Below are 12,917 nucleotides of genomic sequence, written 5' to 3' on the forward strand. Positions count from 1 at the left end.
TTTTTAGTGAGAAATTAACACATAAACAAAATAATTTTTACTTATAAGCTTGGAGCCCTAAGAGACATCTTAAACTGGGTGGAATTGCTTCGTGTAATGAGTGATTTAAAGCAAAAGTAACAATCTTAATGTTGGGTGGTTGCACTTGGTCCGTTTGACGAGAATAAGCCCTGTAGGTGGGAGCAGGCCCCCAGGAGATCACAGGTGCCCTCCCCATTCTGAGACCCCCTCAAGGACCGTAATGCAGACCAATTAGGCAGAGACAAACCCAGACGTGTCTCAATTTGTCAGAAGCCTCGCGCTGTTTACCCCGCATGGTTGGGGTCTGATAAAAACCCATACGTAGTTCAGCCCAGCACATTCTTCTCGGTATTTACATCCCAAGGGGAATTTTAAGGGACATTTAATCCTCATGTTTCTGGTTCATTTTCCCTTAACTCATCAAAATGAGGTTATGAAAGATTGCTTTGATCTCTAACAGGACTTGTTCACGAGAAACATGAGGCCATTACTTTCAAAACAGAAAACTCTGGTCTGCCAAGAGTCCGGGAGTTAACAGCATGACGTTAGAGCTTCGTTCGAAGCCCCCCGACCTTTGAGACCCAACTGGGTCCTAAATTCGGCTCGGGGAGGCCTGCTGCCCTCCAGCCCAATAAAGCCCATTTATTAACTGTCAGACCAGCTGTGTAACAAGTGAGCTTTTAGTGGCTGTGCCATTTTCTTGGTTCCAGGCCAGAAACAATAGATATAAGACTTCCACCGTTAGTGAGACATTTCACAGAGAAATTGGGATTTGCATAATGAAGGGCTGCCTTCCAAAATAAAAATGTGCCTTGCGGGACATGTATTTTTTTTTTTTTTAATGATGAAAATGTAAATAGATCTGTTCACAGCAGCCTTCTTGGGTTCTTCGGAGACCATAACACACCTGGGGGTGAATTCTATAAGGTGAAACACACATTCCCCTGTCCTGTTGCTGTAATATTTGTGGAGTTCAAAGCCCAGGGTGTAAGGATAGGAAATAAGTATATTATGAAACTACAACCAGAATTCCTGCTCCAATAAGCTTGAACAGTCCTCTGTTGAGATAACATTGTAAAAGGCACTAGACTTGAGACCTGAGGGATTGTAGTCAAAGTTCTTTAATTTTTCAGGACTAGAAACCAAGTCTGCCAGATGGAACAGCTAGAGGAGTTTGCTGGGAAGACGTGTAGGAGTCTCACGGTGTTAAAGAATGACCTGGACACAGCGATTAGGAAGAGCAGGAACTGCTGGGCATCTCAGCGGCTAGTGCTTCTCATTTTCAGATTGAACTGAGAATTAAAAGTGGAAACATCAGAGAGGATTCGACTTGGGATACGATCCTGTGAATCAGGGCAAGGACAAGCTAAGTGATCTCAACTACCATCCCCCCCACAATGAGGCAGTATTGTTTAAATGGGCTTCCCAGTTGGCACCAGTGGTAAAGAACCCGCCTGCCAATGCAGGTTAGACATAAGAGATATGGATTTGACCCCTGGGTTGGGAAGATCCCCTGGAGGAGGGCATGGCAGTCCACTCCAGTATTATTGCCTGGAGGATCCCATGGACAGAGGAGCCTGGCAGGCTGCATGGGTCTATCCATAGGGTCGCACAGTCAGACACAACAAGAGTGACTTATCATTTGTCTTCTGCAATTAAATAACCAGAAAAAAGCTTTGAATCTAAGCAGAAAGTCACCCCTTCTTCTTCAGCCCTGACACTTGGGCATTCAGCATCTGTTTAAACACTTCCATGGTGGGACGCTCCTTGTAAGGACAGCCTATTCCATTGTTACGATTGTGTGCATGCGCAGCTGTGTCTGACTCTGCAACCCCATGGACTCTAGACCATGGGATTCTCCAGGCAAGAATACTAGAGTGGGTTGCCGTGCCCGCCTCCAGGGGACCTTCCTGACCCAGGGATCGAATCCAAGCCTCCTGTGTCTCCTGTATTTCGGGCAGATGCTGAGCCACCAGGGAAGCGCATTCCATTATTGGACCACACAAAATACAAAGTGGTCTTATATTGAGTGAAGTTTTACTTCTACTCTTTGGTTCACTATCTAGACTTTGAGTGCTCAACCAAGTTTTATACAATGTACATAAGGTAATTATTTATATGTAGAAGACAAATCAATACCTCAGCCTCTTGCTTTTCTCTTATTCTCACTAAGCATATTTAATAGATTCAAATAGTTTTCATATAATGGAATTTTTCACGCTGTCCAAACTCTTCTGCACGTAATTCAGTCTCAAGTGGCCCTCTCTGAATGTGGTATCTAGGCTGGAATGTGCACTCCAGGCAAGGTCTGGACAGCTAACTTCTATTCACGAGGCTCTGGGTCGTATTACTGTTATGGTGTTGACTCAGGCTGTGCTTGTGGCCCAGGCACGGCCGCTTGCTGAGTCAGTTCTCCCCTGGAACACTCTTGTGCAGGTAACGTGAACGCCACCCAGAAGGAACACAGAGCAGTCACTGCTCAGGTGATTTTGATTTCTGACCCTGCCTTCTGTTCCATTGACTCAGAGGGTAAAGCATCGGTCTACAATGCAGGAGACCCGGGTTCGATCCCTGGGTCAGGAAGATCCCCTGGAGAAGGAAATGGCAACCCACTCCAGTAGTCTTGCCTAGAAAACCCCATGGACGGAGGAGCTTGGTGCAGGTTACTATCCATGGGGTCGCAAAGAGTCGGGCACAACTGAGCGATTTCACTGTCACTTTCTGTTCCATTAACTGTCTTTCCACCAATTGCTGATAAGCATGGATTTTACCCCTTACACAAGTCACTGATTAAAAAAACAAAAGTTGAACTGGCCAGGATCAAGCTCAGAGCCTGTTGATCTGGATTAGAAATGTTTCCAGTGCTTGGCATTGAGCAGTGTTCCCTGAGTACAGTTACTCAACCAACGGTGGGTTTTGCAGAGTATGTCTGATGAAAGAACTGTTTCTCTAAATATTAATAGGCTTACTTGCAAAAAAAAAAAAAAGAAAATTTCTCAGAATCTTTATTATTGTGCCAAGTAAATTGTTAAGAATGTGGAATATCTTTTTATGTGTGGAGAGTGTTATCTGGTGGAACCCATAAAACACTTGGGAGACGCTGACCGAATCCTATCAGCGTGAGGACACTGTTTCAGATTGATTCCCCTGGGATTTAAATGAGCACCTTGATCAGTCACCCTGCTAGCATCTGGATAAGGTCTGCCTCCATCATGTCTCTGCTCTGCTGGGGTATCAGATCTGGCAGAGAGAGAGTTAAGAGACTTCCCTGGTGGTCCAGTGGTTAAGACCCTGCGCTTCCAATGCAGGGGCCACAAGTTCAATCTCTAGTCAGAGAACCAAGATCCCACAGAAAGAAATCACTGGACCCAAGAGAGGAGAGTCTCCATGGTGCACGTTGGCTGGGACACTTGAGGGATGCGGATCCTCTCTGCTGCCTGCTCCAGGGCCTCAGGTCTTTCTTTGTTCTCCTAAGCTAGGGATGGATGCACAGACTCCTGCTGTCCCTAGAATACCCTACAGGCCTGGATTCTGTCTGGCTGTTAGCCTTTCTGACTTTCTTCCTCTTCCAATAATTTATTTCTTGGTCACCTTTGGTCCTTCTTCCCATCTTTCACCTTTAATACATTTCTACATTTTATTCTTTTACAGGTTCTATATACTCATTAGCACCTGCATTTGCTCTTGGGACATTTCTACTAAGTTCAACAGCAGTATTTTAGAGCTGGATTTATTTGTACAGTGGATGTATCCCTGAAAAAAAAATGAATTTCAGAAATTGAATTATATTTTTGACACTCACAAAGAGTCTGAAATTTATAGATTCTTCCAGTGGATCTTTTTTTTGTAAAGCTGAAGACTGCTTTGGTAAGTCAAATAGCCTCTAATTTGTCAATTGTGTAAGTCTGTAAATTTAGTTTCCTTAAGTCACGGTTAATCTATATCAATAAACATTGCATTTTAAGTTTATCCAGTAGCAAAGTATCTGGTCAGTTGACCAGAATTAATTGATGTGATTTCATGACTGTGTTCAGCTTTACAGTATGATTTAAGGTTTACACTTAGTAAATTAAATGAGCTCATTTTATAACTCCTCACAGCATGGCCTGACTCTGTGTGATGTGTGCAATGGAATAAGGAACCTACACGAGCCCAGATGGTGCCATCTTTTGTTGCCCTTCATGTCACTTATTCATTCACCAAACATTATGGAGTGCTTAGAATATTCTGGAAACTTGAAATACAAATATCCTTGGTTTAATTCACATCAGACAGTTAGTTAGAGTTATCCCAGGCACCCAGTCTTAAATCTCTGCAAATATGTTAGTTACTAATTAGATGGGGCTGACATGATCCAAGGAGACAGGCAGGCATTCTGGAGTCAAGCTGGAAAAAAGCACCAGTGGAAACGTCACAGAGGCTGGGACACAGCCGGGGCTCTTGGCTTGGACGTGGACAGGCCAGGAATCCATGCTGAGTCAATGGGCAAGTAACAGACACACAGTAGGTCCGATTCTGCTTCCGTCTCCATAGATGGGCGATTGCGGGGGGGTGGGGATGGGGTGGAAGGATAAGAAGAGATAATATTCTGTGAGAATCTGCTTCCTGTGTACCAGACACTATTCTAAACCCTTTGCACATATTGGTTAAATCCTTACAACACCCGCATGAGGTAGATTCTGTTATCGCTTCATTTTACAAAGGAGATGCCGGACGGCACAGAGAGGCAGAGCGCTTTGCCCAGGGCTGCAGGGCGTGTGCACAGCCGGGCTGGGGTCCGTCCGAGCAGACGCTCCCTGGAGCCCGCGTCTGGCAGTCACGGGGAGCAGCCGGCGGCCGTTTCTTGGCTCTGCGATGCCGCCTACGGGAAGACACCGTTGTTGGTGCCACAGATCACCAACACCAGGCCTCAGGCTCACTCACGCAGACAGATGCTCCTGATTTACCCAGTAACAACTTAATCAGATGATTTACACACATCCTCTCCTGTTGGAACAAGTATACAGCAACCTAGTTCTGGTGGGCTGCAAAAGAGACATTTTAAAAAATCCCAGTGGCTTATGCAGAAATCATATTTTACCCTGGGCCAGGGGTGATGGAACGCCTCAGGTCAGAGGGACCTCAAAGGCTCCCAGTTCGGAATCCCCCACCCCCACATTCTGCACTGCGCTCTCTCACATCCCTGTAAATCCAGGTGGCCTGGGTGTCTGGATAATGGATTAGAGATGGGTATTGATGGATGAGGACCCATGAGACTAGACCTGTGACAAGTGATTCATTAGCCCAGGCAACCCTTCACAGCTAAAAATATCAGCCCGTTACAGCTAAAAAAGCTGGAGGTTATCTTTCTGAAACACAGATCTAACCGTGTGTCTGCTCTGCTGAAAACTCGTTAATGGCTCTCCTTAACCTCGGGGTAAATTCTCAAGGTGATGCTCAAGGTTCTCTGAGAGCTGACCCCGTCCCCCGGCTCCCCCAGCAGACCCTGCCGAATGAACAGCTCTGTCCCCTCTGCAGACAGAGCCCAGCCTGCCAGAGAGGCAGGTCCCTGCAGGTCAGAGCTCGGGGGTTCCTGGGACCCAGAATGTGAGAAACAGGGTTTGAAGAGCCTGGAGGAGAAGCGGCATCTCCAGCAGGGCCTCGGCCTCTGGGAGCAGGGTGGGAGGGTCACAGGAGGGGAACCAGCCCCCCACCCCCCGCAGGGTGGTCCCCAAACCCGGCCATGGGGAAGAAAGTCACCGCTGTGACTGCTTCTGGAGCAATGTCTGCAGGACAAGCAGGACGAGCTGAAAGAGGCAGGGGCTTGAGAAAGGGGGAGACCCCAGGCACCATGGAAGGAGCACCTGCGCCCCCACACCCTGCTGATGCTTCTCTGCTTCCCTGGGGTCCTGGTAACATCACCAAGAGCCCGCTGAGGATGAGGGGGTCAGACCCCCCGCAAGCCCACTGTGCATCCAGGCCTTCCTCCTTCCCTTCCCTTTCAGTCACCATCCAGCTCCCTCATCTTGTGCCCCAGGTACTGAGCTCAGGCCTGGGGACAGAGCAGGGGACAGCCCCTGCCCCCAGGAACAGGAAGGGGGGCAGGGACCCTGGGCCCATCGCAGGGAGGCGAGGCCCGCCCACTGGGAAGTGGGCAGGTCTGGGGTCCTGGGGAGCACAGGGCAGAGGCCGCTCCAGGCCGCGACGGGCAGCCTCTTCTGTCCCCTGCACCCTGGGCCTCTTCCTCTCGGCCTCCCTCCCGTTCACCTTCTGCCGGTTTTCCCAGGCCAACCTCAGGTTGCGTCTCCGCCATGAAGCATGTCCTCCTCCAGCGTTCAGAGGTCTCTCCACGCCCGCCTGGATTCTGTAGAATAAGCTCCCTGGGGCATGGAATTGAGAGCTTGAAGAAACTTGGCTTGGCTTTTTTTTTTCCTTTTCTCACTAGATTGGAAACTGTTTGCATAGAGCTAAGTTGTATCTGACTCGTTACAACCCTATGGACTGAATAGGCTCCTCTGTCCATGGGATGCTCCAGGCAAGCATCCAGGAGAGGGCTGCCATGCCCTCCTCCAGGGGATCTTCCTGACCCAGGGACTGAACCCGCGTCTCTTGCTTGTCCTGCATTGGCAGGCGGGTTCTTTACCACTAGCACCGGCTGGGAAGCCCGGAAACTGCTTGAGCGTGAGGCTCACATCTCATACTCTGTGCTCAGCACAGTCAGTGCCCGGTGTGCGCATGTAGTATTTGGTAAAAAATGATGCAGAGGACGCTCCTGAGGTCCCTCCCTGCCTCCAGGATGCCTGTGGGAAGAGCACGCAGACTGAGTTGATGGCCACTGAGGCCCCTCTGTGGCTGGTCCAGGGAGCCTTGCTGGGGAGACCCTTCGGAGGAGGGAAGCGGTTTGCAGATGGAGAGAGGTGAGGCTGTGGGCTTCTGCAGGAGGCGGAATTCCAACTGACTCTTCTCTGCGGAGCAGCAGCAGCGGAGTGAGAACTCTGGGGTTGAGGATTTTGCCTTGTTGCTCTTCAGCTCCTCCTCGGGTGGCCCTGGGGTTGACTGAGAAGCCCGGCTCAGTGGTGGCCCCAGGATCGATGACTCAGGTGGGAGCAGGTCATGCTGAGTCAGGCTCCCCACGTCCCAGCCCGGAGCCCTGGTTTACACGGCGCTGGCGCTCGGTAGGGGGAGGGACGTTGGCGCTGGGGGGCTCCCGCCCACGTCTGCAGCAGCATCCTTGGCCTTGGCTGCTCCAGACTCTGCCCTGAGCTGCTGGTGGCCTGAGGTGGGGGCGCCCCGGCCAGGCTCACCGAGCTCTCCCTGCCGCTGGGCTCCTCGCCCGCGTGTGTGACGCTCAAACCCCTCAGTTACCCACTCACACCGCGGACGCTGGGGAAAGGTACCTACTTCCTTTGGGCTTCCCAGGTGGCGCTAGCAGTAAAGAACCCGCCTGCCAATGCAGGAGATGTAAGAGGCTCAGGTTCAGTCCCTGGAGGAGGGCATGGCAACCCACTCCTGTATTCTGGCCTGGAGAATCCCATGGACAGAGGAGCCTGGCGGGCTACCGTCCATAGGGCTGCAAAATGTTGGACTGAAGTGACTTGGCGCGCACGCACCTACTTGCTTTAAAAACTTATCTTCAATTGTCCCTGAGTGGCAGTGAGGATGGTAGGCGGCAGCCTCGATGACCCAGCAGGGAATCAGGTGTCACGGGCTCCCCTCTCCCCATGATCCCCACACAGGTTCAGACCCAACCCGACCTGTGCTGTCTCCCTCCGTCCGAGTCTGGGGTATTGCCAGCGATCTTTTCTCTCTTTAAACGAAAGGCACATCAAAAGAACAGAAGTTACGGTCATTTTTATGAGACGTGGGCAAATGCATGGGCAAACAAGCACATTTTCCATTCAGCTTTTTATAATGAGCAGCTCTTTGTGGTTGTAAGTCGAGGCCACAGATGTTAAAGCCACAGGGAGGCGTGTTTCCAGGTGGGGCAGGGGCCACGCTAAGAAAAGGATGTTCGCCAGCTGTCCTACCTCTATCTGGGGCATTCGTCCAGTTCAGCTCTCTTCACACGTGGCCAGACCTTTTATACGGGTCAAACCTGGCTGAAAAGAACATTCTGGAGGTTTTGAAATGGACAGAAGCACATCACACTTTGCTACCACATGGCCCAGGGCTGGACACAGAACAGTGCGTGTCTGTGTGTCTGTCTGTGTGTGTACCCACGTGTGGGGAGGCAGACGCTGTTGACAGGCTCAGGGATTGGGTATCAGAGGGCCCATCGGGAAAACATAAATCATAATAAGTATTTCAGAGGGAATTTAATACAGAAATTTGGCTATAGAAGTATCAGAAGGACCGAGAAAACAGCAACAACAGAAAAGAGGGTGGGGGAGAGACCACAGCAGGATCAAACAGGAAGCACATGGCGAGAAGTTATGGGAGCAATATGGCGGCCAAGGGTCTGCAGAAACCTCCCCTGTGCGAACAACTTCCCAAGCGTGTGGCTGCGGTAAGGGGAGATCCTTAAAGCCCTGAAACAAGGCGTGAGAAACGCCAAAGCTGCCGTTCCCCTGCAGGCACTCACCGTCCGCGGTGTTCTTGACCCGGAGCTTTGAGAGGCTACGGCCCTAGTGCCAGTGGCGAGAGCCGAGGACCACGGCGCGCTGCGGCGTCAGAGCAGAGGCGACTGCACCGGAGGAGACGGGCGGGCCGCCAACCGGGAGACGTGCTTGTCTATGGCGTGGCTCTGGCTGAAGCAGGGAGGCGGCAGAAAGAGTCACGTGGGGCAAGGCGGTGGTCTGCCTGGAGGGAGAGCAGCAGGGCCAGAAGAATCACATGGGGCAGCGCGGTGGTCTCGCTGGAGGGAGGGCAGCAGAGCCACTCCGTCTCCCTGGCAGGGCCTGGTGGCAGCACAGAGCCTCTGGGGGGACGCCCAGGAAGCGCAATTTCGGACCCTAGGGCTCTCGTTCTTGGCAGAGATCCCTGTCCAAGTCTGACTCAGATGCAACAGGGTAACTTGCTTGCAAGTGATCACCTCGGAGGCTTCCCTGGTGACCCAGGGGTTAAGTATTCACTCTGCAGGGCAGGGGGCACAAGTCCAACCCCTGGTCCCTGAGAATCCCACGGGCCACAGGGCAACCAAGCCAGCGAGCCACAACTTCCGAGCCCCAGCCCAAGCGCCTGGGAGCCACAGCTACTGAGATCCCGCATGTGTGTGTGCCGAGTAGTTTCAGTCGCGTCTGACTATTTATGACCCCACGCACTGCAGCCTGCCAGGCTCCTCTGTCCATGGGATTCTCCAGGCAAGAACACTGGAGTGGGTTGCTATTCCCTTCTCCTGGAGATCTTCCCAACCCAGGGATCGAATCCTTGTCTCCTGCATTGCAGGTTGATTCTTCATCACTGAGCCACCTGTGAAGCCCAGAAGTCAAATAACCGGGTCTTATTTCTTTAATGTTCAGTTAATTTAGGATGCTTGGAATATTTGATCCAGCATCAGTGGTTTTAACCACCATTGTTAAAGAATCACTGGCAGAAGTAATTTTATCCCAAAACAATTCAGTTTGTGTGGGATCTGTAGTTATACCTACTTATTTTTGTCCTGAATCTTCCTGGTTGAGAGAACTCCTTAGTTATACTTGGTTGGGGGAAACTAGCTACCCAGAAGAAGAGGTTCTTTTCTTGGGAAAAGAAACTTCTAGAAAACCAAAAAATTGAAGGCTTTTTTGTTTGCTTGCTTTTTTTTTTTTTTTTAAGTATTTCTAAGCAAGGTTTTCACATTTCCACTATTATCAGTTTGGTTTTCTTGATAGAAACAATATTAGGAGTTAAAAAAAAAAAAAAAGGGAAACAGAGCAATTCAAAAGCAACTATGTTGTCCATATACCTCTACTTCCAATAGTTGAAGAGTGGAAAAGTTGGTAAATAAGCCCCCAATTCCATGCAGATTCTTAACCAATTGTCTGGTTTTGAGCAGAGATACAGTGAGAAGTTCTTGTATTATCTTTAATGCCAGGGAGTAATACTAAGAATTTACTTTGGGCATTTCAGTGGTGTCTTATGGAACCTTAACTGGACCATCAAAAATAAATGTTTAGGAACTTCCCTGGGGGTCTAGTGGCTAAGACTGCACACTTCCAATGCAGGGGGCCTGGATTCAACCACTAGTCAGGGAACTTAGACCCCTCAGGCCACAGCTGAGACACGGTGCAGCCAAATAAAATGATAATAATAATAGATTCAGAGAAGCTAGTCGCTCACGAGAGGAGTGGCTTAAAAAAAGACGTGTTTACCTGTATTTTCCCACAAGAGGCACTGAGATACTTGAAACAAGTCATCCTTGGCAGGTAGTATGAAATCAGAAGTGTCTCTCTCCAGCCCACAGTTGCAGTTAAGAAACCTCCAAGAGCATCGTAGCTCCAACCTGAGTTTCCATCTCCCGCCTAGATTAAGAAATGGATCTCTTGAAAATGAACTGTGAGCACAATTTTAAATTTAAATATTGTGTCACCCAGATCGAACATGCTTTCAGTCACAATATCCGCTCAAATGAAGGACATGCTGAATTGAATACCCGGGTCTGTTGGCAGAGGCCTTTAGCCTAATCAAGAAATTTATGGGCAGACAAATCTGTTAGGGAGCCAGACACCTTCTCTAAATTGAAACATCTCAAGTCATTTAGCAGCTGATCTACGGTGTCCCTGAGCTTCCTCGAGGTCAATTAGAGGACCTTATGCATTGAGTTCAGTGTTATGACTTTAAAAAACGACTGGGTTTTTTTCTTTCTTTCTTGGTTACCAGAACTAATAAAAACTTCTTGGAGATTGAGAGACACCTAATGAAACCAGGGTTTCCCTGGTGGCTCAGACGGTAAAGGATCTGGCTCCAATGCCGGAGACCTGGATTCGATCCCTTGGTCAGGAAGATCCTCTGGAGGAGAAAGGCAACCCACTCCAGTATTCTTGCCCGGAGAATCCCATGGACAGAGCAGCCTGGCGGATTACAGTCCATGGGTGAAATGACTGAGCAACTAACACACACACACAGTGAAACCAGGAGTGTTGAATTCCATGGCTACCTGTTTTAGTTCTTACTGGGAAAATCTGCATACCCAGCTTTGAAAGACAGAATGAGAAACCAGTCAAGGAATTGGGTATATTATCCAGCCTACCCAGATGGAGGAGACCTGGAAAAATGTGAAGAATAACATCACAGAATATTCAGTGTCTGCCACCCAGCACGGAGTCTGTCACATGTTGTCACTCACGGATTTGATAACTTTCCTGGCTTGTGTCTCTGAAAACATTCAGTGAGAGTTGGCGACTTGGTTGGTATTTCAGACAAAGAAATGAGGGCCTGGATTGAAAACAGACAGGGCTTGAAGGCTTTATGAATGGCAGCTTTATGTCAAAATTCCAACAAAAATAGTTATCAGCTGCCCCCCTCCCTTTTCTTAAGGCAGCAGGAGACTTAAGGTACAAAATTCTGTATAATCCCTCTCTACTAAAACTCTAACAACAGCAAACAGCTCTTTGGCATAGTTTATGCTATTCTTGGCAAAGCACAGGACCAGGTGACATGAAGGGTGACTACAGAGAATATATATACACAATGAAGTCAGCTCATAATTAATTTCTGCAGGTTTACAAATTTAACTGCATAGGAGTTAAAATTTCTGCAAGACAGGGAATACCACAAGCAAGCAGGTAATGGCACACACGAGACACGAGTGCTTGTTTCCTTCACATGCAAAGAGCTCTTAAAAGTGAACGAAAAGATAAGTAACCCAATGAGACAATGGGCTTTCACATATGTTATAAATATTTTAATCTGATGTGACATTTACTCTTTAACCTGATTTCTGTGGCTTTCCCAGGCTTGTGTTGTACGCAGTCAGATCTGTATGTCTTTCTATCACGTTTATGCTTAGAAATGCATTCCTCATTCTGAAGTACATCTATTTGATTTTGGATTTGGGAGGGCATTAATTTCTGATCCATCCATAGAATTTCTTTGGGAGCGTGGTTAAAGATAAAAGACTCATATTTTCCTAAATAATTAGCCAGTTTTCCAGCTTCATTTGTGGAGTGGTCCTTTCTTTCCTCACCTATGTACGGTGTCACATTTATCATATATTAAATGCCTACATGTGCTAAAAATAACACGTGCTTTGAGTGGAATGTGGTGGATGAATCTGAGGCATTTGCAACACGTGGGCATCCAACCTTTTCCCTCTGCCCTCCCCACCCCCTTCCTCCCCAGAGATTGCAAACAGAGGGAAGGAAGCCAGAAAAACATTAAACAAGGTCTGTTGCTCTGGATAATGTCTCAGAAGAAAAAAAGCAGGCTGGAGTTTTATGATTTAGAAGCGATGGTCTGCTTCAAGAACCCCAAGAGAGGCACCAAGCGGCCATATACTGGGCGCTCACCCGCCTCCAGGCACGCCTCTGAGCACCTACAGGACCACCCACAATGTGGGTGCTGTCATGTTAGAGATGAAAGAACAGGCCCAGAGGCCTCAGGTTACTCCCCCTAAGTCATTTGGAAGGACAGTGATCTAAAACATGGCTACACCATCCAATTGACAAAGGTGCTAGGAACATCACCTTCTTCAAAACGGTTCCTCTCAGCAGAGATGTCAAGTATACAAACCCTCAGTCAGCAAGGTCCCTGCAGCTGCAATGCAGTCTTCTCTGGTGGGAGTGAGTCCTGGGTGGGAAAGTGATTAAGCCAGGTGACTGGTATGGTTCTGGGAACTGTGGACGGCCAACAATTTCTAGGTACTCATTGAACTCCTGTTCTTCTCACATCAACACTTTTCCTTTCCAGGAAATAGAAGAAAAAGGCTTTTCATCTCTGTAACTAGCTAAGGGAGGTACGGAAGAGACCTTTCCACCACAGGATGGTGTAGTAGCCCAGAG

The 12,917-nt window shown here is 48.8% G+C and overlaps 1 long non-coding RNA gene across 1 annotated transcript; it reads right to left on the reverse strand.

Annotated features, from left to right (window-relative positions):
- Positions 1-1,228: 1,228 nt before the first annotated feature.
- Positions 1,229-8,922, reverse strand: LOC122425855. The gene is made up of 3 exons (XR_006265031.1): positions 8,582-8,922; positions 8,028-8,099; positions 1,229-1,313 (listed from the first exon to the last, which is right to left on the reverse strand). It is a non-coding gene; the product is annotated as an uncharacterized LOC122425855 (long non-coding RNA).
- Positions 8,923-12,917: the final 3,995 nt, after the last annotated feature.

This window comes from Cervus canadensis, chromosome 23, assembly GCF_019320065.1.
Source record: "Cervus canadensis isolate Bull #8, Minnesota chromosome 23, ASM1932006v1, whole genome shotgun sequence".
Taxonomy (NCBI): Eukaryota; Metazoa; Chordata; class Mammalia; order Artiodactyla; family Cervidae; genus Cervus; species Cervus canadensis.